The 27,392-nt window shown below is 34.9% G+C and overlaps 1 protein-coding gene across 2 annotated transcripts in view; it reads right to left on the bottom strand.

Moving 5' to 3' along the window:
- LOC134844354 (transformer-2 protein homolog beta-like) overlaps positions 1-27,392 on the bottom strand; it is a 183,245-nt gene that overhangs the window by 103,995 nt on the left and 51,858 nt on the right. The gene's annotated exons all lie outside the window — the stretch shown is intronic.

The raw sequence follows: 27,392 nt of genomic DNA, 5'->3' as shown, positions 1-27,392 counted from the left end.
GCACATTTAAAATTTCTTAATTTTACTAGTGATTGCTTTATTGCTCCAATGATTATTATAGTCAAGAAAGACGACTCCCTAAAACTGGCTTTAGGTGCAAAGTTAATCGATAGGCAATTACTAACAACTATGTACCAGATGCCTAGCGTCGATGAGCTGTTGGACGCGATAATCCAAAATGTAACTTCAAATGCATTTGGAACATTATAATTCAAAACACCGGACTTAAAGTATTCCTTAAGTCAAATGAAACTGAAAGCGGAGACAGCTAAACAATAGTTTTAACATTGTCGTTGGGCATGCATTCGGCTCAGATAGAATCCTCACAGGATTCCACGTTTTGGCTGACATGCCAGCATAGATCCAAAACGCAATGGTTCGAACTATTAACAAGGCTGAAAACACGTTCTGTTTCTGAGATGATATACCAATTATTTCAAGTTGAAACGAGTCAAAACATGAAAAATTAGTACTAAACGTTTTCAAAAAACAGACGAAAAAAGTTTAGCGTTGAAAACAATCAAATATGAGTTTTTTTAAGTGAAGTGAATTGGCTGGGACATAATCTATCAAAAAGTGAAGTTATAAAAACGAAAACTGTTTTGAAACTGAGACCCACAAGGTAACTGAAAAAACTTAGAACGTTTTTAGGCAGTATAAATCATCTTGCAAAATTTACTCCAAATGAGCAAAATTAACAGACAAACTCCGAACTCTATTGAGGGAAGAGAATGAAAAGAAAAAGCTGAAAAAAATCAAGTTACCAATTAAAAAGTTGAAAGGAGAGAGGAAGAACATTCAGTAGTAATTAAAAACATGAAAAACACTAGCTGATATTCCAAAAACAAATTAATCTGACGCATCAAAAAACTTTCGGGTTAATTTGGATGCAAGTCACAGCGAGCTAGACGCGACTCTGGAGCAAAAAACAGGGAGGAAAATGGATCCCAACCTCATTTGCATCTGGTTATTTAAACACTCAAGAGAAAAATATATTCCAGAAACGAATTGAAATTGCTTGCAGTAGTGTGTGTGTGTGTGGTCAACTGACCGATTTATACATAACATACTAGGTAAAGAGTTCATAATTGCAACAGATCACAAGGTTTTAATTTCGGCCTGCAAACTCGCTCAAATAAAGCAAACTTGTTCAAATAAAGCATATCAAACCCGATTAGTCCGGTGGGTAGATAGATAGCTACCATACCAGTTTAAACTAGTGAAATTTCCGGAGAAGCATGCAGTTGTCGTAGAATATCTTTCAAGAGAACCAAATGGGGATGGAAAATTTGTAGTCATATCAATAGAAAAATTTCATAAAACTTTCGACTAATTAAACAGTCGGCTAAGTGATGATAAGGGGCCCAACCGCAAAAAAAAAATTCTCGAACACTCATAATTCCAGAAACACATAAGAATAACACTTCCTCGCACGGTTGCTCTAGTAAACAAAATGTTTCAAAACTAACAAAGCTCGGCCGTAACGAAAACGGTCAAAATTCACGGTCTCCAAACTGCCAAGGGAACAGTTTATAAAGTTTCTCTGACCTATTTCAGTCGGTTAACTCAGGTGAAAATCAGTCGAATGGAAGACGAAGAAAAATGGAAAAGGAGAAAACGAAGAAAATGTTGCGAATTAGAAACGGAAAAAACATTGACGGCGCAAAAAGCGGAAGTAGTATTACAGAAGAGGAGGTGAAAGAAATAACGTTCTGGAGAACGGGAAAAATTGGAAATGGGGGAAGAAACAAGTCGGACTCAGAAATATAAGGGCCGAAAAACAAAGAACTTAAGAGCGTTAAATAACGAAGAACAGATAATGTTACGTTGTTTTGCGACCTGATAAGTGGAGACAAAGCCCACAAACCCGAAATTATGTTCAAAATGGAAGCGAGCTCAAAAATGCTAATTACGAGAAAAAGACAAGAGGAAGAAGAAATACAAAGCAATGAAAGGAGTCCCTTTGTAGAAGTGGACTTAATATTTGATGAAACCGAAGTCAATCCAGAAATGAGCTGGATAGAGCCCGATAGAAGGGACAAGGAATAACGAGCTCAAACTGTCTGAACAGCTCAGCACAGGGGTTTTTGTTCAATTTTTCCAGACTCTTCGATAAAAGATTATTGGCCGAACTCAATTCGGCAAAGCGTCGAACTAATGGGCCTTATTCACTGCGGACCAAATGGCGGTCATTGACTTAATGGCGGTCACAGGTAGTACTAAAGAGAATTCACCGCGGACACTTGGACAGAAAACCCATGCTGGATATCTTAAACTACTTGTTGTGGCCCCATATGCAGCATAACATCATTAACCGCGCGGATGAGTGCAGAAGTTGCACCAGATACGGTTAGAAATCTCTACCAAAAAATTCCACCAAACCTCTACCACTGCTGACGCAACCAGGTCAGGAAGTACAGTTAGATTATGCAAGACCATTAGAGAATCATAAAGGACAAATTATATATCGCTTGGTCTTTTTTGACCGGTATTCAAAACTCTCGACAGTTGAAGTCGCGAAATCAACCGGGAGGAAATTGTTGATCAAAGTTTTTTGCTCCTATATCGACACACCTGGGATACCGGAACCCAATCAAATAGATATATATTTTTGGGGTTAAAGGGAAACGATAAAAAAAAATTGTACAGAACACAAAATTGAGCAAAAATTTCGCTCAATCTGGAAAAATTCTAGTTGAAAAGACAAAAAAATGATTAACAGAAGACTCCGTTTTATTTTGCAGATACAATCATACGAGATCTCAGATGGAATAATAAAAAAAAATAATGTTCACCTTTTGAGGCATACTACCAAAAAATGATTAAATTTAAGATCATTGTTTAGATAAGCAACACTTGGAGCAATCTGCCCCTACAGCCACGCAACTGGGAAGAAGAATCGATCACTTCCGCGGTAATAAATGCGAGGAAAAAGCAGAAAAGTAGAGAAAAAAGTCCGCTGTTCAAACAGCAAGTATCGTCTGCAAAAGATATAGAGCGAGCACGAGCGGTGAAGGACCTTCTGGAAGCCAATGCCAGTTGAGATGCCGAACGTCGGGATGCTGTGGCAGTTGCTATAAGACGAATTGTGGACGAAACCAGCACGATAAACTCAGAACAAAGGAGGGGCTACTCTGCTAATAGGATTAGAGATTAATCGAAGATAAGCCGGAATCGCTATCTATCTATGAGTAATCACCAAAAGGTAATAACCGAAGAAAAGGGAAAGCGTTCACAACTCCAATGAAGGTAAAAGTTGTCTCAGAAACCCCAACTACTGTAAAGACAGCAACCGGCTACATGTACCGAAAAAGCGATATGCCGGAAGATAAGATTCTACTGCCTCCAGAGTGTCGCAGAAAGAACGGAAAAACTAGAAAAGCAAGCGCCTTTTGGAGGAGCCACAAAAAATATCAAAAGAAAGTCATCGAACTAATATCAGACCATGACTTCGAACAACAGCAGCAGAAAAAAGGAAGAGGAGTTCTCTAAGGAGCAATATCAAACTAGGCAATCAGTGGTCATGTCGAAGGACGCAGAGTCGGGGGTTGGACCAAACGTATCCATCAAATGAGCAAAATCTAATACAGCACGACCTCTAGCAATAAAGTCGCGAACAAAAAGAGAAAAAACCACAGCACACACAGGAGGCTAGAGAACTCAAAGCTGCAGAGGCATTAAGGGAAAAAAATTGCCCGAATCAAGAAACAAAAGCAAAAAAAAAATGAAACTGGCAGTTCAACTCCGAAGAAATCGAACAAATTTGAAGAAAAATTGAAGAAAATCAAGGAAGAAAAATCTTAGACACATTTAAAAAACAGGATATGGCTCACGAGGAGTGAGATGAATTCGCAGATCAAGTATTTACAAAAAACTGCTGAGAAGATTTTGAAAGCGCAAAAATTGGCGGAGGTGCAAAACGCGACTAGACTACCTTCGAGATTTTCTGACAAATCGAGTCACGAAGATGAATCGGTAACTAATGTACGTCGCAGCGGCGGTGCGAAAAAAAACCAGGTGCCAAAAGGATTCGGATATCCTAATACGCTCTCAATAAAAGAAATAGTTACTGATGCTGATATCATGGACTTGAACAAAGCAGCATTGGAGGCATACAGAATAAAACTAGCCAGGTTTGAAAAAATAACGGACAAACCGATTGAGACACGGTTCACGTTTTGGCACGACATTTGCTCAGTTGAAAATTTGATTTCAATATACTCGACACTACGCAACCATGGAACGCAGCTTGAAAAGTGTCACTAGAATTCGACTGTTGAATTCGAAAAAAGAAACTGTTGCCGCAAGAAGCTAAAAAAACATTGATGCTCAAGCTCATTAACAGAATACTACAATATTATAAAATTTTATAGTTAGTGCTAAAATTATTCAGCCTCACGGGGAATGTGGTACTGTGGTTGCAGTATCCCTGAACTTATTTATTGTATTTTTATTATATTGCCAAAGGAAGACTATTCATACAGTCAGAGTTAATCAAAGAGATCCATGGACTAGGCCAGTTAATCTGAGCCTGAAAAAAGATGAAAAACAAAGTTACTGAATTTGTTTTTCGGAATTTTTTTCAGTTTTTCAACATCAACTAACAGAAGTTCCTCAAGTTAAAATAGAGAAAAAGACAGGGAGAAAATAAACTTAAAATCGCAGATACCAAAAAGAGGAATGGCAGTGGACTAAAAATCTTATTGCTGTTTTCAGTTTTGCCGCACCATTAAACAGTATTCCAGCACAGTATTCATCCTGAACCAGGTAATTACCAAACTCAATTTTCTCAATTGAATTTCTCTTTCTGAGAAAAGTAGTGAGTCGCAATTTTGTGTTATTTGAAATCGTTTAATGTCAGTAAGATTTAGGAAGATTATGAAAATCTCGTTCCCATCTCGGTATTGGCAGATTCCTGCATATTATCATTTATCGGTGCTTTCACTTAAATGTATGTTTGGCCTTTAAATCAGATTCTCTTATAAGTAATTTCAATTACGGTTGTAAAACGTTGCCAAGTTTCCAAGTTTAGATATTTTCAATGCGGAAAAGTTTTAATGCAAACACCTGCATGTTTAGATGTAGCCGATTCCGAAGTTTTCCTGAAGCTGCACCTTCAGCCAAAATAATGTGAAAACAGATGAGGCATTGCTTTTGCACCTGTGTTGGTAACATCGCCTATGAGACTAAGGTATAACAAGATTGGAGCCAAAACCCAATTCAAAAATAAGTTGAAGCGGCAAATTCTTACGGTGGAAAGCCAACGAGGCCCGTTCAAATGCTTCCAGAGGACGACCTACGAAATTTAAAAGCATATTAAAATCATAAATAATGTCATGGTCTATGAGTTAAAGTGAATAGTGGCATTTTTCTCAGAAAACTTGCGGCTTCAAAATATTTAAAAAAAAAGCCAAACGAGAACGATGAAGCGGTCCCTTGAGCAGTGAATTCAGCGGGACGACCGAGATTTACTATTGTCCTCAATCCCGAAAGGGTTAAGTTGGTGGCAACTATTCTGTACTGTTTTCTGTTACTTGCACCCTTTCGTACTGCTCTTAAGGCTGTTTTGTCTACTCGACACACTCGCAAGAAACTCTAATGGTAATTCAATTCAGAGAATTTGAATCCCAGTACAGCAGGATCTAAGTGGCCAGAATATTATCTAATAATTTAGTCGAATGAAAGCATCCGCGATTTATCAGCACAGTTTCCTAATTGCAACTAACTCTCTGCACTTTTGCTATCCTCGATAGTTCAATCAACTATCTCTCAGTCTTGAGAAATCGCTAACTTAATGTACTCACACTCACTTGGGAGAATCTCTATTCTCTCAAGTAACGAAATGTCCTCTAACTTTCCGAGAATTGACCATTCGCTCTTACATCGAAACTGCTCTCTAACTAACAATGAAAACCCAACTACTCTCACTAGTAGCTAACTTTGTTCTCCCTAAAGGCTATTTGCTCATCTGTTTTATGGTTTTCTACTTGAGTTTTAGTTATAGTTAGAGCTATGGTCGTCCCTACAAGTCCTGACATTTAACTCTGTACCATTTTCGCAAGATCTTAACCGAATTCTTCCTCTGTCGACACTAGTACTAAATTCTAAGTTCATTATAAGCGTCTCTAAATAAATTTTACTAATATCAAAACCATTTCACCTCTAAACCTTCACACCCTAAGTCGTATTTAAGTCGCCAATGTCCCAAATTAATTTTCCAAGTATCCAATCGACGTTCCGACCTCCCGGGGTTAAGGAAATATCCTTTTCGTGGGTAGCTAATTCACTTCAAGCGTTCATCTCAAATTTCAATGAATGCTCTCTTCCAATCCCGACCCTCTAGCTATTAGGGGAACTTAGTTTGTTTGTTATTGGTCAAAACGTGCCAAAAAGCAACCTCCGGGGAGCTAAATGAATATCGTCCATGAGTTTTTCTTATGAGACCTACATCCCAAGCCCTGCTCCTATTACAGCCAATTCCCACTGAGACTTCTTATCTTTAGTCTAGTTGATTTTCTATTAACATCTCATTAGCTAAACTAAGCTCAACCCAATGTTTGCAATTTCCCCCTAATTCCATTATTTGAATTTTACAAAGTACAACTATGTACTTTTCAACTTCTGCTTCAGCTCCCAATAGATTTTTTCCTCTCAAATATTAGTAAGTTGACCGACTCTAATTTGCAAAGAGTTGGGGCTGGGGAATGCGCTAAGTTTTGGTGGTAACCCCGGGTATCTACGCAAATTTGGTCCTAAACGCCTAAAGATCATTTAAACGCCACACCAGGTTACCCGGGTCAATATTCCATTTTTGGGCTCAAAACCTCAAGAGGGTCCTACTTACCAAGTTTTGTTCATATCAGTTAATACTTTCCAAATTAGCACAATTCTTTGGCCCGTATCACTTTTCCTGGTAAAATGCTATTTTCACAGGAAAGAGTTGCCGGAGAGTTTTATTGACAAGGAGAATTTTTTCAGGGTTGATGTCTAGGTTCTATTGCCGCTATGTAATCAGCATGCCTCTGCTCATTATTTTGCGCAATTTGCCCATTTCCGGTTCAAGGGCTGTTTTCTCAAGTACTTATAATTTCCGGTCCAAGTGCCCGATTTGGCTCAAATTATAATACATGATGTCCTTTGTGACGACGTATCACATCTCAAAGTTTCGGCTCCCTGCGTTCAGTGAGGACCGAGAGACGACTTTCGGAAATCCGGGTGGGGACTATTTGCTTAAGTCAAGGAGGGACTAGTTTTCTCAAGATACGATCAATAATCGAGATTGATCATTTGTTTGCATTTCTACTTATCGTGTTTATTAATGAATACCAAGCTAAGTACTACTCATTATCCGATTACTCTCAATCAAAACCTGAGAATCGAGGATCATAAAAAAAAATTTTATGATCACCGATCCTACAGTAATCAAATACCTTATTTTAGTATCTGTTTTAGAGACTATTATAAGGTATACGACTGCAGTTGTTTTCAAATTGAGTTGTTTGGAACGGACTTGCTTGGAATTGATTGTTTCAAAAAAAATAGTCTCTATTTGATTTTCACCAATCCTTGTTACAACGAACAAATATGGTTCCCATCGGTGGAACTGAAATGAAAAGTTTGTAAACGCATCGAGAAAATGCGGTTCACAACAGTTAATTTTTCGCATTCAGCGCAATCCTTCACTCGGCTTTTGGAGTTATTGCTCGCCACTTATTCTAGCACAATCGCCCTTAAGGAGATTTGAAGTATCTACTTTTTTACTGATAAGAATAATTGTTAAGAAACGAAAAGTGAAAAATGTGGTCTGGAAGATGTGCTGGGCATGGAAAAATATACAAAGATGTGCTGGGCATGGAGTCTGACCCAAAAGAGTGGAATGTCGTTAGATGGCCAGGATTGAGGATACGAACAGACCATGAAGGACAAACTTGAAGTCAACGTCCAAGATCCAATACCTTTTTGACATGAGCAATCGAACTAAGCAATAAATTTTCATTGCAATTACTTTTTAGAAATAAAACAAAAACAAAAATTTAAGAAAATCTTTCATGCAAAAAGATAGTCTCATTTGATTTCTTGCTTTCAAATAAAAAACTATTTATTTGCTACTAGTAGCCATTTTGATTCAATACTCTTTTTATATAGCTTCTTCCATTGTAGACACCTGTGTGGTGGTGAGGAAGACAAAAAAAACTTGACTCACTGTTTTCGAATCGCCATTTCTCAGTAAGTAAATTTGCTCCAACGTGGCGTCAAACTTTTATCGTGCACGCAGTTTTATCAATAATATAATTGGTTATAAAAACTAGTTTCAAACTGGTTCCAGCCATTCGGGGCTAAGAGAATTTTAAGTTTAAATGTTTACTACAGTGAAGGATGGATAGAAAGAATTCTTGTTTCTTGGATAAGTTTCTTTTTGAAGCAGTGACTGCTTGAAGGAAGAGAAAGAAACAGTTGTTCGTGTTTCGGAGTAGTTATCTTTATAGAGAGAAGAGGGCTCATCTGTTTGCTCATCTGTTTTATGGTCTTCTACTTGAGTTTTTGTTATAGTTAGAGCTATGGTCGTCCCTACAAGTCCTGACATTTAACTCTGTACCATTTTCGCAAGATCTTAACCGAATTCTTCCTCTGTCGACACTAGTACTAAATTCTAAGTTCATTATAAGCGTCTCTAAATAAATTTTACTAATATCAAAACCATTTCACCTCTAAACCTTCACACCCTAAGTCGTATTTAAGTCGACAATGTCCCAAATTAATTTTCCAAGTATCCAATCGACGTTCCGACCTCCCGGGGTTAAGGAAATATCCTTTTCGTGGGTAGCTAATTCACTTCAAGCGTTCATCTCAAATTTCAATTAATGCTCTCTTCCAATCCCGACCCTCTAGCTATTAGGGGAACTTAGTTTGTTTGTTAGGGGTCAAAACGTGCCAAAAAGCAACCTCCGGGGAGCTAAATGAATATCGTCCATGAGTTTTTCTTATGAGACCTACATCCCAAGCCCTGCTCCTATTACAGCCAATTCCCACTGAGACTTCTTATCTTTAGTCTAGTTGATTTTCTATTAACATCTCATTAGCTAAACTAAGCTCAATCCAATGTTTGCAATTTCCACCTAATTCCATTATTTGAATTTTACAAAGTACAACTATGTACTTTTCAACTTCTGCTTCAGCTCCCAATAGATTTTTTCCTCTCAAATATTAGTAAGTTGACCGACTCTAATTTGCAAAGAGTTGGGGCTGGGGAATGCGCTAAGTTTTGGTGGTAACCCCGGGTATTCTACGCAAATTTGGTCCTAAACGCCTAAAGATCATTTAAACGCCACACCAGGTTACCCGGGTCAATATTCCATTTTTGGGCTCAAAACCTCAAGAGGGTCCTACTTACCAAGTTTTGTTCATATCAGTTAATACTTTCCAAATTAGCACAATTCTTTGGCCCGTATCACTTTTCCTGGTAAAATGCTATTTTCACAGGAAAGAGTTGCCGGAGAGTTTTATTGACAAGGAGAATTTTTTCAGGGTTGATGTCTAGGGTCTATTGCCGCTATGTAATCAGCATGCCTCTGCTCATTATTTTGCGCAATTTGCCCATTTCCGGTTCAAGGGCTGTTTTCCCAAGTACTTATAATTTCCGGTCCAAGTGCCCGATTTGGCTCAAATTATAATACATGATGTCCTTTGTGACGACGTATCACATCTCAAAGTTTCGGCTCCCTGCGTTCAGTGAGGACCGAGAGACGACTTTCGGAAATCCGGGTGGGGACTATTTGCTTAAGTCAAGGAGGGACTAGTTTTCTCAAGATACGATCAATAATCCAGATTGATCATTTGTTTGCATTTCTACTTATCGTGTTTATTAATGAATACCAAGCTAAGTACTACTCATTATCCGATTACTCTCAATCAAAACCTGAGAATCGAGGATCATAAAAAAAAATTTTATGATCACCGATCCTACAGTAATCAAATACCTTATTTTAGTATCTGTTTTAGAGACTATTATAAGGTATACGACTGCAGTTGTTTTCAAATTGAGTTGTTTGGAACGGACTTGCTTGGAATTGATTGTTTCAAAAAAATAGTCTCTATTTGATTTTCACCAATCCTTGTTACAACGAACAAATATGGTTCCGATCGGTGGAACTGAAATGAAAAGTTTGTAAACGCATCGAGAAAATGCGGTTCACAACAGTTAATTTTTCGCATTCAGCGCAATCCTTCACTCGGCTTTTGGAGTTATTGCTCGCCACTTATTCTAGCACAATCGCCCTTAAGGAGATTTGAAGTATCTACTTTTTTTACTGATAAGAATAATTGTTAAGAAACGAAAAGTGAAAAATGTGGTCTGGAAGATGTGCTGGGCATGGAAAAATATACAAAGATGTGCTGGGCATGGAGTCTGACCCAAAAGAGTGGAATGTCGTTAGATGGCCAGGATTGAAGATACGAACAGACCATGAAGGACAAACTTGAAGTCAACGTCCAAGATCCAATACCTTTTTGACATGAGCAATCGAACTAAGCAATAAATTTTCATTGCAATTACTTTTTAGAAATAAAACAAAAACAAAAATTTAAGAAAATCTTTCATGCAAAAAGATAGTCTCATTTGATTTCTTGCTTTCAAATAAAAAACTATTTATTTGCTACTAGTAGCCATTTTGATTCAATACTCTTTTTATATAGCTTCTTCCATTGTAGACACCTGTGTGGTGGTGAGGAAGACAAAAAAAACTTGACTCACTGTTTTCGAATCGCCATTTCTCAGTAAGTAAATTTGCTCCAACGTGGCGTCAAACTTTTATCGTGCACGCAGTTTTATCAATAATATAATTGGTTATAAAAACTAGTTTCAAACTGGTTCCAGCCATTCGGGGCTAAGAGAATTTTAAGTTTAAATGTTTACTACAGTGAAGGATGGATAGAAAGAATTCTTGTTTCTTGGATAAGTTTCTTTTTGAAGCAGTGACTGCTTGAAGGAAGAGAAAGAAACAGTTGTTCGTGTTTCGGAGTAGTTATCTTTATAGAGAGAAGAGGGACAGTTGCTCTTTCTCCAAAAATGGGTCTCGTGTATCCTAGATAGTTTTGAGTGATCGTGTCAAGGTTCTAGATTTATACAATGATGTGTTGATTTCGTTAAAACAGAGCGAGACTACGTGCAGGAGGAGTTTGACTTCTTTGTATGAAGCGCTAAGTGACTAGGATCTATATGTGAAGTCGACATCGAGCTGGCCATTGTTCTTGTTCAATGGTTAGCTTTGCTGCGATGTTGGGTCTAAACTTTAAATCCTGTGAGAGCTGTGACTACGGCAACAAACAATAGATTTACCATTCCAAAGTCGGAATCTCATCGAGTTTTCATCTTTCTTTGCTGCTCGTTTTTTTTTGCTCTGAGAAGATTTTTTACATCGTTTTTTTTTATATCTACATTCTGTTAGTGATGTCAGTTTTAGCTATTATTTTTATTAGTTGTTTTCGCAATAGCGTTTTTTTTAGTTCGGTTATAATAAGGAGTCGCTCACGCTAGAGCTACTCTCGTCAAAATAGGATTGCGTGTCTAAACGTGGTGTAGCGCTTGTGTTGAGGCCGGCTATAGAGCATGCGCAGGCCGCCCCATGGTGGGTTAGGCCAGTTGACGGAGTGTAGTTTTACCGTCTGTTTGGGTAGAGTCTATTTTCGTGTTCAACTTGTGTTCTTTTTTATCGGGTGTTTTTGTTTGTGTCCTTTTATCAAGAACAAATTGTCGTGTTTTAGGTTTTTCTTTTGTTTCTTTAGTGTTTCAAGTGACTTCAATTAAATTTGAACTTGGGTTTCAAAAGAATAATTTATCCAGTTTTAATTTAAGTTTAATCTGGTTTGAAAAATGCGGGATTTTCTCATACATGCGGTTGGTTTTGTGGCCTCAATTAGCTGCGTTGGTTAGTTTAAGCTTATTTATAATTCCTTTCAGCCGGGTTAAAGAAAAATTTGAAACGCGTCAAATCAAGTTAAAATGGCTATCAGTTAGTTTCTAAAAATTGAAAATCTTTTATTAAACACTTCTACGAGGGCGAGTTGCATGTTTCTGTGGAAAGAGTCCATGAAATGTGGGCAAGTGAAAATCGTTTTTTCGAGTTCTATAAAAGAAGCACAACGTTTCAATTTTTACCTTACTACTTCAATATTGATTTTTACTACAGAATTAACAATTTATTGGGTTTATATTGATTTTTATAGCACCAGAAAAAATTATTGCAACAGAAAAAATTTCACCACAGCTCTTTTTCAATCAAACGGCGTTTTTTTTAATCGAAAGTTGAAAAAAAAATTTTTTACTTTTGTTTTTAATTGACTCTTCTAGATAATTGCTAGATAAAATCTAAGAAGGAAAGAGAAAACACACTTTTAGAAATGATGAGTGTTTTTAATTATTTGTGTTAGTAATAACAATGAAAAATTTAGTTTTGAAGATTCGGGCTCAGGAAAAAACTCATCAGGTAAGTAAGTTTCAATGGTGTCGAATGTTGCTTAAAACTTAGAAAGCATCCGTATTATGATTTTAGTGCCAAGGAGGGGATATTTTTTTCCTTTAAGGTGAGAAAGTTAGTTATTAGTGCAAAATGATTTGCTTTGCCGGTTTGTTTTTTATTATTTCGGAAATTAAATCGAGTGGGGTTGAATTTTTTATTGATTTCTGACAAGTGGGATGGAGAATTTTGGTGAAAGGAAGTCTGGGAGTTTAGGTATTAGCTTTCTGATTCTTGTTTTGCTTGTGAGATGATTAGGGGTTTTTGGGAGATAGAGTGACTTTAGGCTAAGTGATCAGATTGAATTGTGACTTTAGGCTTAATTATTATGTTTTTTTTGGGTAAATTTGGGATAAAAGTTGAGACAATATTGTTGAGTTTTGTATCAATTAATAATAGAGGGTTGTAATTTTTATACGGTTTTTATTTAAGTTGTCAAATATGAGGGAAATTCTTAGTTTTGACCTGGATGTTTTTGATTTATAGTTATAGATCTAGTTGAAATTGGATATATATCGGGTAAAAATAGATGTGATGCGTAAAGAAAAGTCAGATGAATCAAACTTTTTTGATTGGTTGATTCTGAACTTGTTAAGTCGAGAGCAAAAATGGTTTTTTGTAATGAAAGATTTCTTTTAAGTTATTAAAAGTGTTTTTGATGTTGTTAATTATTCAGAGAGTTTATGGATTTCTATTTTCTTAATTTTTTTTATGGAATAAAACAATGTAGTCTTTTCTTGGTTGATTTCAAAGAGAGGATTATTGGCGTTGTTATAATTTTTCTTTGATTTCAGGTATTAGGATTTTTTTCTAACTATTTTCAAGTTTTTCATAAATAGGTTCAAAATCAAACTTTTAAGAACGTTGGGCCCTAGAGACGACTATTGGCTAGGACTAGGTCAAAAACTAAGATGAATACATGTTGAATTGCGCTAGGGAGAATTTTTTTACGGTTTCTTTCTAATGAAAAATAAAGAAAATGCAAAATGAAGTATACTATCCTAACAGAGCTTGAGCGTAGCAGTACTTTGGGTCTCGTTAAACACGTACTGTAATGTCCACCGAACATCGGGTACCTATTTAGTGATCCACTTTGACCAATTGAGAAGTTCTTTATTAGGATGAAAATTGGTAATTTTCAGTGCGGTCTGTCTGAGTTTTTCGGTTATCATTAAAAAAAATGATTCAGATACTGGTTTTGGTATTTGTTGAGTATAATTATGTTCCTAAGGTTGATATTGTGTTTGAGAAATTGGTATTTATGAAAGAATCATAGCAAAGTCATTGCCGTCTGTGTGTTTTTATTTAGTAGATTGTCGTTTTTTGGTTATTAGTCTATGTGTTTGGTAATCCTTTTGCCAGTATTTGGCGATAACAGATGTTTTAATTGTTGATTGTAATGTTGTTTGTGGGAAGAGACTTTTGTCTTTGCTATTTGGTGATGTAAGTGCTGGGTGAAAAGGGGAAATACTTTGTTGTGTTGTTCTAGGTAATGCTTGAACTATTTCTTCATTTCTGAAATGTGATGTCTTGTTGTGAAAGTTTTTAGTTCCGTTAAAGGTTTCTTGTGTGTTTCTGAATGTTGAAATCAAGCTATTTTTGCTTGTTATATAATTAATTATTGTATTCCAATTTAAGGGTGCAGTGTCAGTTGTGATTGGAGTTACTCTTAAAAAATCTTTGTGTACAGAAATAATTGCGATTACTGCCCTTGAAATATCTTTTGGGATATTAAAAAATAGTACATGAGATCAATCAGGATCCCATACATAATCTATTTTGTCTGCTAATATTGTTTCATCGTCAGTTTGTGGTCTGTAATTTTTTCTGCTTGTAAGTCTAAGTTGTGTTGGAAACAATCTATTATGAACCATGCTAGGATTCTTTGTGGATCAGTTTTTATTATTTGTGATAATTCATTATCAGTGAAAGTTTCACGAATTGAATAAAGAAATTGAGATAAAAGATAATTTTTGGTCTCACTATTGCGTGTCGACATGTTTGTGGTGGAAATACATGAAATGTCTCATTTGTTTCTAATAAAGAAACATAGCTATAAATGATGGAAAAAAAATGTTTGTGAAAATGGAGTTTGCTCCTTGTGAGTTTTGATTTTGAAAATTTTAAATATTTTCTGTGAAAACTTTTGAGATGTCTAATTTTATATCATCTGTTTGTTTTCGTTATGGTGGTTGATTTGATGATTGCGATGATAAAACTCCGATAGTAGATGTACAGTTATGTGAAGTGACATTGCAAATGCTTGGTAAAAAAAGATCGAGTACTTTTCTCTTGATTTTTACTTCAAAAAAAAAAATTTTGTTGTTTAAATGCGCTATTTCTATTTTCGAACAAACTTAGACAATGGTAAAGTTGTACTTGTCCTCTAGCGTAATCGCTTTGTGGGTAAATAACAAAGGGAAGAATAGAACCATCGTCATAATTTTCATCGTTATGGTGTTATTATCAAATTGTATTTTCCGTTTTCAATTTAACAATTGTGGAGCACTATTGTTTGTTTGTTTCATGGATTATTTCTTGACATAAGTGTTAGAGTGATGGCTGCAAAATACAGGGGTTAGATTTTTTGTTTCCTAAACTGTTAGTTTTTACAATTTTTGTGGGGTTATCCTAATCTTGGCGCATTTGTTGTCGAGTGTAGACGGGTTGAAGAGAGACTATATCGTTTCGTTAGATAGATTTGTAATTTCTCGGTGGCTAAGTTTTGTTTGAAGAAAATTTTTTAAATCTTACTTAGGGTTGTGATTTGTGATCAAAAGTTGGAGAATGGTAAATCAATCCCCAAGGTTCAGGTATCATTAGAACACAAGTTGATTGTCAGACACTAATTTAGGTCATACTAAGTTTAAGGTGTGCTTAAGCCTGGGTCAACTAAGAGGAGAAATTTGAGTGAAGGAGGAGTAACCGAAGTTTTTTACTGTTTATCCTACTTAAAATGGTTAGTTATTCAAAAAACTTCTATTAGTCTTGGGTCGTTGATAGGTTTGGAGAGTTAATCGACGTTTGAGGTCGTTACACATTTTTACTAGAAGTTGGGGAGAACAAAATTGTTCTGATTGATCAAAGGAAAGCCTTGATGATCAATTTTTCTTAAATGAATTGATTTTTAAAATTAAGTTTAAAATTAAAGATCCAAGGATAGCCTTGATGATCTGGTTTAAAGAAAGTTTAGATTATTACAAAACAAAGATAGGCCTTGATAAAATTTGAGTTGAACAGTTAAGTTTAGGGAAAGATCGTAAACTTAAGAAAAGGTTGATTTAAAAGTTAAGAATTTAATTGATTTCAATTTCTAATTGATTATGGTTATGTTTTAGATGAAGGAGAAAAGATAAAGATACATGTCCTTGAGAAGCAAGGAAGTTTTAATAAGTTTGATAAATATAACTTCAATTTAACTAGTAAATAATTTTTGTATTTTTGTTAAATAAAATATAATTTTACAAAAACTTTAAAGTAACTGCAGATTTAATGAAATGAACGACATTTGTATCTTTTTTTTTAATCGTTTTTATGTTATTTAAAAATGGTTATACATCATTGAGAGGCGAATGACTTGGAAATGACTCTTACATGTTATTGAACGAAAATCTACTGCATTGCGAATTTTGTAGTAAAAAAAACGTTGCAGTCTGCGTCGTTTCACGATACATGGGCTCGGTCTGCCGTTCAGGTTTTGAACTGGTGTTTGCTGTATCGTTTGAAGTAAATGTATTAGACTAACTGAGACGTAGAGACATACTTAAAAAGCTTCTATACTATCGAACATTTTGTGTTATAATTTTGATCATATTTCTACTGCATTTTGCTAAACGTAATTTTTTTGAGGTCTTGTTCTAGACTCTTGGCCGCACCAGATGAGTTGAAATCCGGGGTGGCTCACTCAATGAGTAATATCAGATAAGATACACCGTCTGTTCGTCACGCTATCTGATTTTCGACCGGATAGATTCGTGTAACTTCTTAGTCTAATACCGATCTTAATCTAACTCTTATATCTCCTAGTCTCAATTGATCTAGTGTATAATGGTGTTTGCGATTTAGATATCTGACTGTCTGAAGGAGAACGACTGTCTTCTAAGTTATATATTTTTTGTTCTGTTGCTGAAACTATGAATTGTTTCAGCGTTACAAATAATTGTAATTGTTAGTTATGTATCATGATTGGTTAGTTAGAAATATTTTATAGAGATAGTTTCATCAATAATATAATTGGATCTAAATACTAGTTTTTAACTGGTTCCAGGTAAAAAATTGCTTGCTTTAAATTGTAAAGGCTCACACCAACTGATAGAGCGTCAAATGATCCGCTAATAATTTCCCTGTGGAGCCTCGAAAACACTAATTAGGTCTGAAGAGATGCTTAACTGCCTGTAATCTGGGATGAAATCAGGATGTCAAAGAGTGATTAAGGTCACTGAAGTTTCCTTAATCTTCTCTCCTCGATTCAGGGCTGACGTTTTACACAATCTGTGACTGCTATTTGTTAGAAGTGAACAGTTATCACTTTTTTAAACTAAATAATATGACAGAGGAAAGAGCAGTTCCCGTAACGTTTTTCTTCTTTTTGACTCTGAATGACGTTGAACATGTTTGCGTTAAGAAATTTCCATTTCAGTTCCTTTGTCTAAAACTCACTGACGTTTCAATTCAGTCAAGTTTGAAATTATTTGTAATAAGCTTTTCTAAGAAAAGCCAATGAACACTAATCGATAAATTATTCAGTTATCTTTTGATGTTCTAGTCTAATAATGAGCATGAGATCTTAACTTGTTTAGAAGATTAACAAGTGCATAAAAAGGGGTAAATAATTAATGAAAAGAAAACGAGTATTACCTCAAAAGTATTGCAATTATTATATAAGCTTTGAATCCGTATCTTTTTGTATTTCATCATTTTTAAACCTGTGAACTCACGCAGAAACCCCAATTGGTGTTTTCGAAGCTTAAAAACATTCAATAATTTTAATGGTATAAAAAAACGGTAAATCTTAAAAATAAAATTTCACTAAAATTTTAAGGCCACTTCCAGGTCGAGAAAAACTCGGAAAATAATTATTTTCGAATTCGTTTACCGAGTATGCTGAAATAGGTTTTATGGGTCATCGAAGCAAAAGAAGGTTACTGGAACTCATTTAAATGCAAAATTGAATTATGCCAACTAATCGAATTTTACTCCAATTTCCACAAGGTAATGAAAAGATGAGGCTCAGCGTGGATTACAGAGTTGGGAAATTAAATTTTCCCCAATCTTTTTCGCATTTTTGTTCACCTTGTTAATGAAATCGATTTACTTGTTATCACATTACTTTCTCGCATCTTGTACTTCTTTTACCATATGTTTACGATAAACTTCCTCCGCATCGAATCTTAATAAATTGCTCCCCTTTCTATGTCTCATTTTACTTAAATGTCATATTGACTAAAAGCTTTTAAAAACAGTCACATAAAACGGTGACCGGCCTATTAGCATGTGTGCCGATTGTGCCCGTGTAAAATAATGTAGTTTGAAGATTCGCTATTTCACGTTTTGCTTAATCAAATTTCAACTTTGAAGAGCGTGCACTTAGCCGAATTTTTAATTCTTGTTTCTTGGATAAGTTTCTTTTTGAAGCAGTGACTGCTTGAAGGAAGAGAAAGAAACAGTTGTTCGTGTTTCGGAGTAGTTATCTTTATAGAGAGAAGAGGGCTCATCTGTTTGCTCATCTGTTTTATGGTCTTCTACTTGAGTTTTAGTTATAGTTAGAGCTATGGTCGTCCCTACAAGTCCTGACATTTAACTCCGTACCATTTTCGCAAGATCTTAACCGAATTCTTCCTCTGTCGACACTAGTACTAAATTCTAAGTTCATTATAAGCGTCTCTAAATAAATTTTACTAATATCAAAACCATTTCACCTCTAAACCTTCACACCCTAAGTCGTATTTAAGTCGACAATGTCCCAAATTAATTTTCCAAGTATCCAATCGACGTTCCGACCTCCCGGGGTTAAGGAAATATCCTTTTCGTGGGTAGCTAATTCACTTCAAGCGTTCATCTCAAATTTCATTTAATGCTCTCTTCCAATCCCGACCCTCTAGCTATTAGGGGAACTTAGTTTGTTTGTTAGGGGTCAAAACGTGCCAAAAAGCAACCTCCGGGGAGCTAAATGAATATCGTCCATGAGTTTTTCTTATGAGACCTACATCCCAAGCCCTGCTCCTATTACAGCCAATTCCCACTGAGACTTCTTATCTTTAGTCTAGTTGATTTTCTATTAACATCTCATTAGCTAAACTAAGCTCAATCCAATGTTTGCAATTTCCACCTAATTCCATTATTTGAATTTTACAAAGTACAACTATGTACTTTTCAACTTCTGCTTCAGCTCCCAATAGATTTTTTCCTCTCAAATATTAGTAAGTTGACCGACTCTAATTTGCAAAGAGTTGGGGCTGGGGAATGCGCTAAGTTTTGGTGGTAACCCCGGGTATTCTACGCAAATTTGGTCCTAAACGCCTAAAGATCATTTAAACGCCACACCAGGTTACCCGGGTCAATATTCCATTTTTGGGCTCAAAACCTCAAGAGGGTCCTACTTACCAAGTTTTGTTCATATCAGTTAATACTTTCCAAATTAGCACAATTCTTTGGCCCGTATCACTTTTCCTGGTAAAATGCTATTTTCACAGGAAAGAGTTGCCGGAGAGTTTTATTGACAAGGAGAATTTTTTCAGGGTTGATGTCTAGGGTCTATTGCCGCTATGTAATCAGCATGCCTCTGCTCATTATTTTGCGCAATTTGCCCATTTCCGGTTCAAGGGCTGTTTTCCCAAGTACTTATAATTTCCGGTCCAAGTGCCCGATTTGGCTCAAATTATAATACATGATGTCCTTTGTGACGACGTATCACATCTCAAAGTTTCGGCTCCCTGCGTTCAGTGAGGACCGAGAGACGACTTTCGGAAATCCGGGTGGGGACTATTTGCTTAAGTCAAGGAGGGACTAGTTTTCTCAAGATACGATCAATAATCCAGATTGATCATTTGTTTGCATTTCTACTTATCGTGTTTATTAATGAATACCAAGCTAAGTACTACTCATTATCCGATTACTCTCAATCAAAACCTGAGAATCGAGGATCATAAAAAAAAATTTTATGATCACCGATCCTACAGTAATCAAATACCTTATTTTAGTATCTGTTTTAGAGACTATTATAAGGTATACGACTGCAGTTGTTTTCAAATTGAGTTGTTTGGAACGGACTTGCTTGGAATTGATTGTTTCAAAAAAATAGTCTCTATTTGATTTTCACCAATCCTTGTTACAACGAACAAATATGGTTCCGATCGGTGGAACTGAAATGAAAAGTTTGTAAACGCATCGAGAAAATGCGGTTCACAACAGTTAATTTTTCGCATTCAGCGCAATCCTTCACTCGGCTTTTGGAGTTATTGCTCGCCACTTATTCTAGCACAATCGCCCTTAAGGAGATTTGAAGTATCTACTTTTTTACTGATAAGAATAATTGTTAAGAAACGAAAAGTGAAAAATGTGGTCTGGAAGATGTGCTGGGCATGGAAAAATATACAAAGACGTGCTGGGCATGGAGTCTGACCCAAAAGAGTGGAATGTCGTTAGATGGCCAGGATTGAAGATACGAACAGACCATGAAGGACAAACTTGAAGTCAACGTCCAAGATCCAATACCTTTTTGACATGAGCAATCGAACTAAGCAATAAATTTTCATTGCAATTACTTTTTAGAAATAAAACAAAAACAAAAATTTAAGAAAATCTTTCATGCAAAAAGATAGTCTCATTTGATTTCTTGCTTTCAAATAAAAAACTATTTATTTGCTACTAGTAGCCATTTTGATTCAATACTCTTTTTATATAGCTTCTTCCATTGTAGACACCTGTGTGGTGGTGAGGAAGACAAAAAAAACTTGACTCACTGTTTTCGAATCGCCATTTCTCAGTAAGTAAATTTGCTCCAACGTGGCGTCAAACTTTTATCGTGCACGCAGTTTTATCAATAATATAATTGGTTATAAAAACTAGTTTCAAACTGGTTCCAGCCATTCGGGGCTAAGAGAATTTTAAGTTTAAATGTTTACTACAGTGAAGGATGGATAGAAAGAATTCTTGTTTCTTGGATAAGTTTCTTTTTGAAGCAGTGACTGCTTGAAGGAAGAGAAAGAAACAGTTGTTCGTGTTTCGGAGTAGTTATCTTTATAGAGAGAAGAGGGACAGTTGCTCTTTCTCCAAAAATGGGTCTCGTGTATCCTAGATAGTTTTGAGTGATCGTGTCAAGGTTCTAGATTTATACAATGATGTGTTGATTTCGTTAAAACAGAGCGAGACTACGTGCAGGAGGAGTTTGACTTCTTTGTATGAAGCGCTAAGTGACTAGGATCTATATGTGAAGTCGACATCGAGCTGGCCATTGTTCTTGTTCAATGGTTAGCTTTGCTGCGATGTTGGGTCTAAACTTTAAATCCTGTGAGAGCTGTGACTACGGCAACAAACAATAGATTTACCATTCCAAAGTCGGAATCTCATCGAGTTTTCATCTTTCTTTGCTGCTCGTTTTTTTTTGCTCTGAGAAGATTTTTTACATCGTTTTTTTTTATATCTACATTCTGTTAGTGATGTCAGTTTTAGCTATTATTTTTATTAGTTGTTTTCGCAATAGCGTTTTTTTTAGTTCGGTTATAATAAGGAGTCGCTCACGCTAGAGCTACTCTCGTCAAAATAGGATTGCGTGTCTAAACGTGGTGTAGCGCTTGTGTTGAGGCCGGCTATAGAGCATGCTCAGGCCGCCCCATGGTGGGTTAGGCCAGTTGACGGAGTGTAGTTTTACCGTCTGTTTGGGTAGAGTCTATTTTCGTGTTCAACTTGTGTTCTTTTTTATCGGGTTTTTTTGTTTGTGTCCTTTTATCAAGAACAGATTGTCGTGTTTTAGGTTTTTCTTTTGTTTCTTTAGTGTTTCAAGTGACTTCAATTAAATTTGAACTTGGGTTTCAAAAGAATAATTTATCCAGTTTTAATTTAAGTTTAATCTGGTTTGAAAAATGCGGGATTTTCTCATACATGCGGTTGGTTTTGTGGCCTCAATTAGCTGCGTTGGTTAGTTTAAGCTTATTTATAATTCCTTTCAGCCGGGTTAAAGAAAAATTTGAAACGCGTCAAATCAAGTTAAAATGGCTATCAGTTAGTTTCTAAAAATTGAAAATCTTTTATTAAACACTTCTACGAGGGCGAGTTGCATGTTTCTGTGGAAAGAGTCCATGAAATGTGGGCAAGTGAAAATCGTTTTTTCGAGTTCTATAAAAGAAGCACAACGTTTCAATTTTTACCTTACTACTTCAATATTGATTTTTACTACAGAATTAACAATTTATTGGGTTTATATTGATTTTTATAGCACCAGAAAAAATTATTGCAACAGAAAAAATTTCACCACAGCTCTTTTTCAATCAAACGGCGTTTTTTTTAATCGAAAGTTGAAAAAAAAATTTTTTACTTTTGTTTTTAATTGACTCTTCTAGATAATTGCTAGATAAAATCTAAGAAGGAAAGAGAAAACACACTTTTAGAAATGATGAGTGTTTTTAATTATTTGTGTTAGTAATAACAATGAAAAATTTAGTTTTGAAGATTCGGGCTCAGGAAAAAACTCATCAGGTAAGTAAGTTTCAATGGTGTCGAATGTTGCTTAAAACTTAGAAAGCATCCGTATTATGATTTTAGTGCCAAGGAGGGGATATTTTTTTCCTTTAAGGTGAGAAAGTTAGTTATTAGTGCAAAATGATTTGCTTTGCCGGTTTGTTTTTTATTATTTCGGAAATTAAATCGAGTGGGGTTGAATTTTTTATTGATTTCTGACAAGTGGGATGGAGAATTTTGGTGAAAAGAAGTCTGGGAGTTTAGGTATTAGCTTTCTGATTCTTGTTTTGCTTGTGAGATGATTAGGGGTTTTTGGGAGATAGAGTGACTTTAGGCTAAGTGATCAGATTGAATTGTGACTTTAGGCTTAATTATTATGTTTTTTTTGGGTAAATTTGGGATAAAAGTTGAGACAATATTGTTGAGTTTTGTATCAATTAATAATAGAGGGTTGTAATTTTTATACGGTTTTTATTTAAGTTGTCAAATATGAGGGAAATTCTTAGTTTTGACCTGGATGTTTTTGATTTATAGTTATAGATCTAGTTGAAATTGGATATATATCGGGTAAAAATAGATGTGATGCGTAAAGAAAAGTCAGATGAATCAAACTTTTTTGATTGGTTGATTCTGAACTTGTTAAGTCGAGAGCAAAAATGGTTTTTTGTAATGAAAGATTTCTTTTAAGTTATTAAAAGTGTTTTTGATGTTGTTAATTATTCAGAGAGTTTATGGATTTCTATTTTCTTAATTTTTTTTATGGAATAAAACAATGTAGTCTTTTCTTGGTTGATTTCAAAGAGAGGATTATTGGCGTTGTTATAATTTTTCTTTGATTTCAGGTATTAGGATTTTTTTCTAACTATTTTCAAGTTTTTCATAAATAGGTTCAAAATCAAACTTTTAAGAACGTTGGGCCCTAGAGACGACTATTGGCTAGGACTAGGTCAAAAACTAAGATGAATACATGTTGAATTGCGCTAGGGAGAATTTTTTTACGGTTTCTTTCTAATGAAAAATAAAGAAAATGCAAAATGAAGTATACTATCCTAACAGAGCTTGAGCGTAGCAGTACTTTGGGTCTCGTTAAACACGTACTGTAATGTCCACCGAACATCGGGTACCTATTTAGTGATCCACTTTGACCAATTGAGAAGTTCTTTATTAGGATGAAAATTGGTAATTTTCAGTGCGGTCTGTCTGAGTTTTTCGGTTATCATTAAAAAAAATGATTCAGATACTGGTTTTGGTATTTGTTGAGTATAATTATGTTCCTAAGGTTGATATTGTGTTTGAGAAATTGGTATTTATGAAAGAATCATAGCAAAGTCATTGCCGTCTGTGTGTTTTTATTTAGTAGATTGTCGTTTTTTGGTTATTAGTCTATGTGTTTGGTAATCCTTTTGCCAGTATTTGGCGATAACAGATGTTTTAATTGTTGATTGTAATGTTGTTTGTGGGAAGAGACTTTTGTCTTTGCTATTTGGTGATGTAAGTGCTGGGTGAAAAGGGGAAATACTTTGTTGTGTTGTTCTAGGTAATGCTTGAACTATTTCTTCATTTCTGAAATGTGATGTCTTGTTGTGAAAGTTTTTAGTTCCGTTAAAGGTTTCTTGTGTGTTTCTGAATGTTGAAATCAAGCTATTTTTGCTTGTTATATAATTAATTATTGTATTCCAATTTAAGGGTGCAGTGTCAGTTGTGATTGGAGTTACTCTTAAAAAATCTTTGTGTACAGAAATAATTGCGATTACTGCCCTTGAAATATCTTTTGGGATATTAAAAAATAGTACATGAGATCAATCAGGATCCCATACATAATCTATTTTGTCTGCTAATATTGTTTCATCGTCAGTTTGTGGTCTATAATTTTTTCTGCTTGTAAGTCTAAGTTGTGTTGGAAACAATCTATTATGAACCATGCTAGGATTCTTTGTGGATCAGTTTTTATTATTTGTGATAATTCATTATCAGTGAAAGTTTCACGAATTGAATAAAGAAATTGAGATAAAAGATAATTTTTGGTCTCACTATTGCGTGTCGACATGTTTGTGGTGGAAATACATGAAATGTCTCATTTGTTTCTAATAAAGAAACATAGCTATAAATGATGGAAAAAAAAATGTTTGTGAAAATGGAGTTTGCTCCTTGTGAGTTTTGATTTTGAAAATTTTAAATATTTTCTGTGAAAACTTTTGAGATGTCTAATTTTATATCATCTGTTTGTTTTCGTTATGGTGGTTGATTTGATGATTGCGATGATAAAACTCCGATAGTAGATGTACAGTTATGTGAAGTGACATTGCAAATGCTTGGTAAAAAAAGATCGAGTACTTTTCTCTTGATTTTTACTTCAAAAAAAAAATTTTGTTGTTTAAATGCGCTATTTCTATTTTCGAACAAACTTAGACAATGGTAAAGTTGTACTTGTCCTCTAGCGTAATCGCTTTGTGGGTAAATAACAAAGGGAAGAATAGAACCATCGTCATAATTTTCATCGTTATGGTGTTATTATCAAATTGTATTTTCCGTTTTCAATTTAACAATTGTGGAGCACTATTGTTTGTTTGTTTCATGGATTATTTCTTGACATAAGTGTTAGAGTGATGGCTGCAAAATACAGGGGTTAGATTTTTTGTTTCCTAAACTGTTAGTTTTTACAATTTTTGTGGGGTTATCCTAATCTTGGCGCATTTGTTGTCGAGTGTAGACGGGTTGAAGAGAGACTATATCGTTTCGTTAGATAGATTTGTAATTTCTCGGTGGCTAAGTTTTGTTTGAAGAAAATTTTTTAAATCTTACTTAGGGTTGTGATTTGTGATCAAAAGTTGGAGAATGGTAAATCAATCCCCAAGGTTCAGGTATCATTAGAACACAAGTTGATTGTCAGACACTAATTTAGGTCATACTAAGTTTAAGGTGTGCTTAAGCCTGGGTCAACTAAGAGGAGAAATTTGAGTGAAGGAGGAGTAACCGAAGTTTTTTACTGTTTATCCTACTTAAAATGGTTAGTTATTCAAAAAACTTCTATTAGTCTTGGGTCGTTGATAGGTTTGGAGAGTTAATCGACGTTTGAGGTCGTTACACATTTTTACTAGAAGTTGGGGAGAACAAAATTGTTCTGATTGATCAAAGGAAAGCCTTGATGATCAATTTTTCTTAAATGAATTGATTTTTAAAATTAAGTTTAAAATTAAAGATCCAAGGATAGCCTTGATGATCTGGTTTAAAGAAAGTTTAGATTATTACAAAACAAAGATAGGCCTTGATAAAATTTGAGTTGAACAGTTAAGTTTAGGGAAAGATCGTAAACTTAAGAAAAGGTTGATTTAAAAGTTAAGAATTTAATTGATTTCAATTTCTAATTGATTATGGTTATGTTTTAGATGAAGGAGAAAAGATAAAGATACATGTCCTTGAGAAGCAAGGAAGTTTTAATAAGTTTGATAAATATAACTTCAATTTAACTAGTAAATAATTTTTGTATTTTTGTTAAATAAAATATAATTTTACAAAAACTTTAAAGTAACTGCAGATTTAATGAAATGAACGACATTTGTATCTTTTTTTTTAATCGTTTTTATGTTATTTAAAAATGGTTATACATCATTGAGAGGCGAATGACTTGGAAATGACTCTTACATGTTATTGAACGAAAATCTACTGCATTGCGAATTTTGTAGTAAAAAAAACGTTGCAGTCTGCGTCGTTTCACGATACATGGGCTCGGTCTGCCGTTCAGGTTTTGAACTGGTGTTTGCTGTATCGTTTGAAGTAAATGTATTAGACTAACTGAGACGTAGAGACATACTTAAAAAGCTTCTATACTATCGAACATTTTGTGTTATAATTTTGATCATATTTCTACTGCATTTTGCTAAACGTAATTTTTTTGAGGTCTTGTTCTAGACTCTTGGCCGCACCAGATGAGTTGAAATCCGGGGTGGCTCACTCAATGAGTAATATCAGATAAGATACACCGTCTGTTCGTCACGCTATCTGATTTTCGACCGGATAGATTCGTGTAACTTCTTAGTCTAATACCGATCTTAATCTAACTCTTATATCTCCTAGTCTCAATTGATCTAGTGTATAATGGTGTTTGCGATTTAGATATCTGACTGTCTGAAGGAGAACGACTGTCTTCTAAGTTATATATTTTTTGTTCTGTTGCTGAAACTATGAATTGTTTCAGCGTTACAAATAATTGTAATTGTTAGTTATGTATCATGATTGGTTAGTTAGAAATATTTTATAGAGATAGTTTCATCAATAATATAATTGGATCTAAATACTAGTTTTTAACTGGTTTCAGGTAAAAAATTGCTTGCTTTAAATTGTAAAGGCTCACACCAACTGATAGAGCGTCAAATGATCCGCTAATAATTTCCCTGTGGAGCCTCGAAAACACTAATTAGGTCTGAAGAGATGCTTAACTGCCTGTAATCTGGGATGAAATCAGGATGTCAAAGAGTGATTAAGGTCACTGAAGTTTCCTTAATCTTCTCTCCTCGATTCAGGGCTGACGTTTTACACAATCTGTGACTGCTATTTGTTAGAAGTGAACAGTTATCACTTTTTTAAACTAAATAATATGACAGAGGAAAGAGCAGTTCCCGTAACGTTTTTCTTCTTTTTGACTCTGAATGACGTTGAACATGTTTGCGTTAAGAAATTTCCATTTCAGTTCCTTTGTCTAAAACTCACTGACGTTTCAATTCAGTCAAGTTTGAAATTATTTGTAATAAGCTTTTCTAAGAAAAGCCAATGAACACTAATCGATAAATTATTCAGTTATCTTTTGATGTTCTAGTCTAATAATGAGCATGAGATCTTAACTTGTTTAGAAGATTAACAAGTGCATAAAAAGGGGTAAATAATTAATGAAAAGAAAACGAGTATTACCTCAAAAGTATTGCAATTATTATATAAGCTTTGAATCCGTATCTTTTTGTATTTCATCATTTTTAAACCTGTGAACTCACGCAGAAACCCCAATTGGTGTTTTCGAAGCTTAAAAACATTCAATAATTTTAATGGTATAAAAAAACGGTAAATCTTAAAAGTAAAATTTCACTAAAATTTTAAGGCCACTTCCAGGTCGAGAAAAACTCGGGAAATAATTATTTTCGAATTCGTTTACCGAGTATGTTGAAATAGGTTTTATGGGTCATCGAAGCAAAAGAAGGTTACTGGAACTCATTT

The sequence above is a fragment of the Symsagittifera roscoffensis genome, chromosome 4 (genome assembly GCF_963678635.1).
Source record: "Symsagittifera roscoffensis chromosome 4, txSymRosc1.1, whole genome shotgun sequence".
Classification (NCBI taxonomy): Eukaryota; Metazoa; Xenacoelomorpha; order Acoela; family Convolutidae; genus Symsagittifera; species Symsagittifera roscoffensis.
This window is presented reverse-complemented; position numbering and strand designations above follow the sequence as displayed.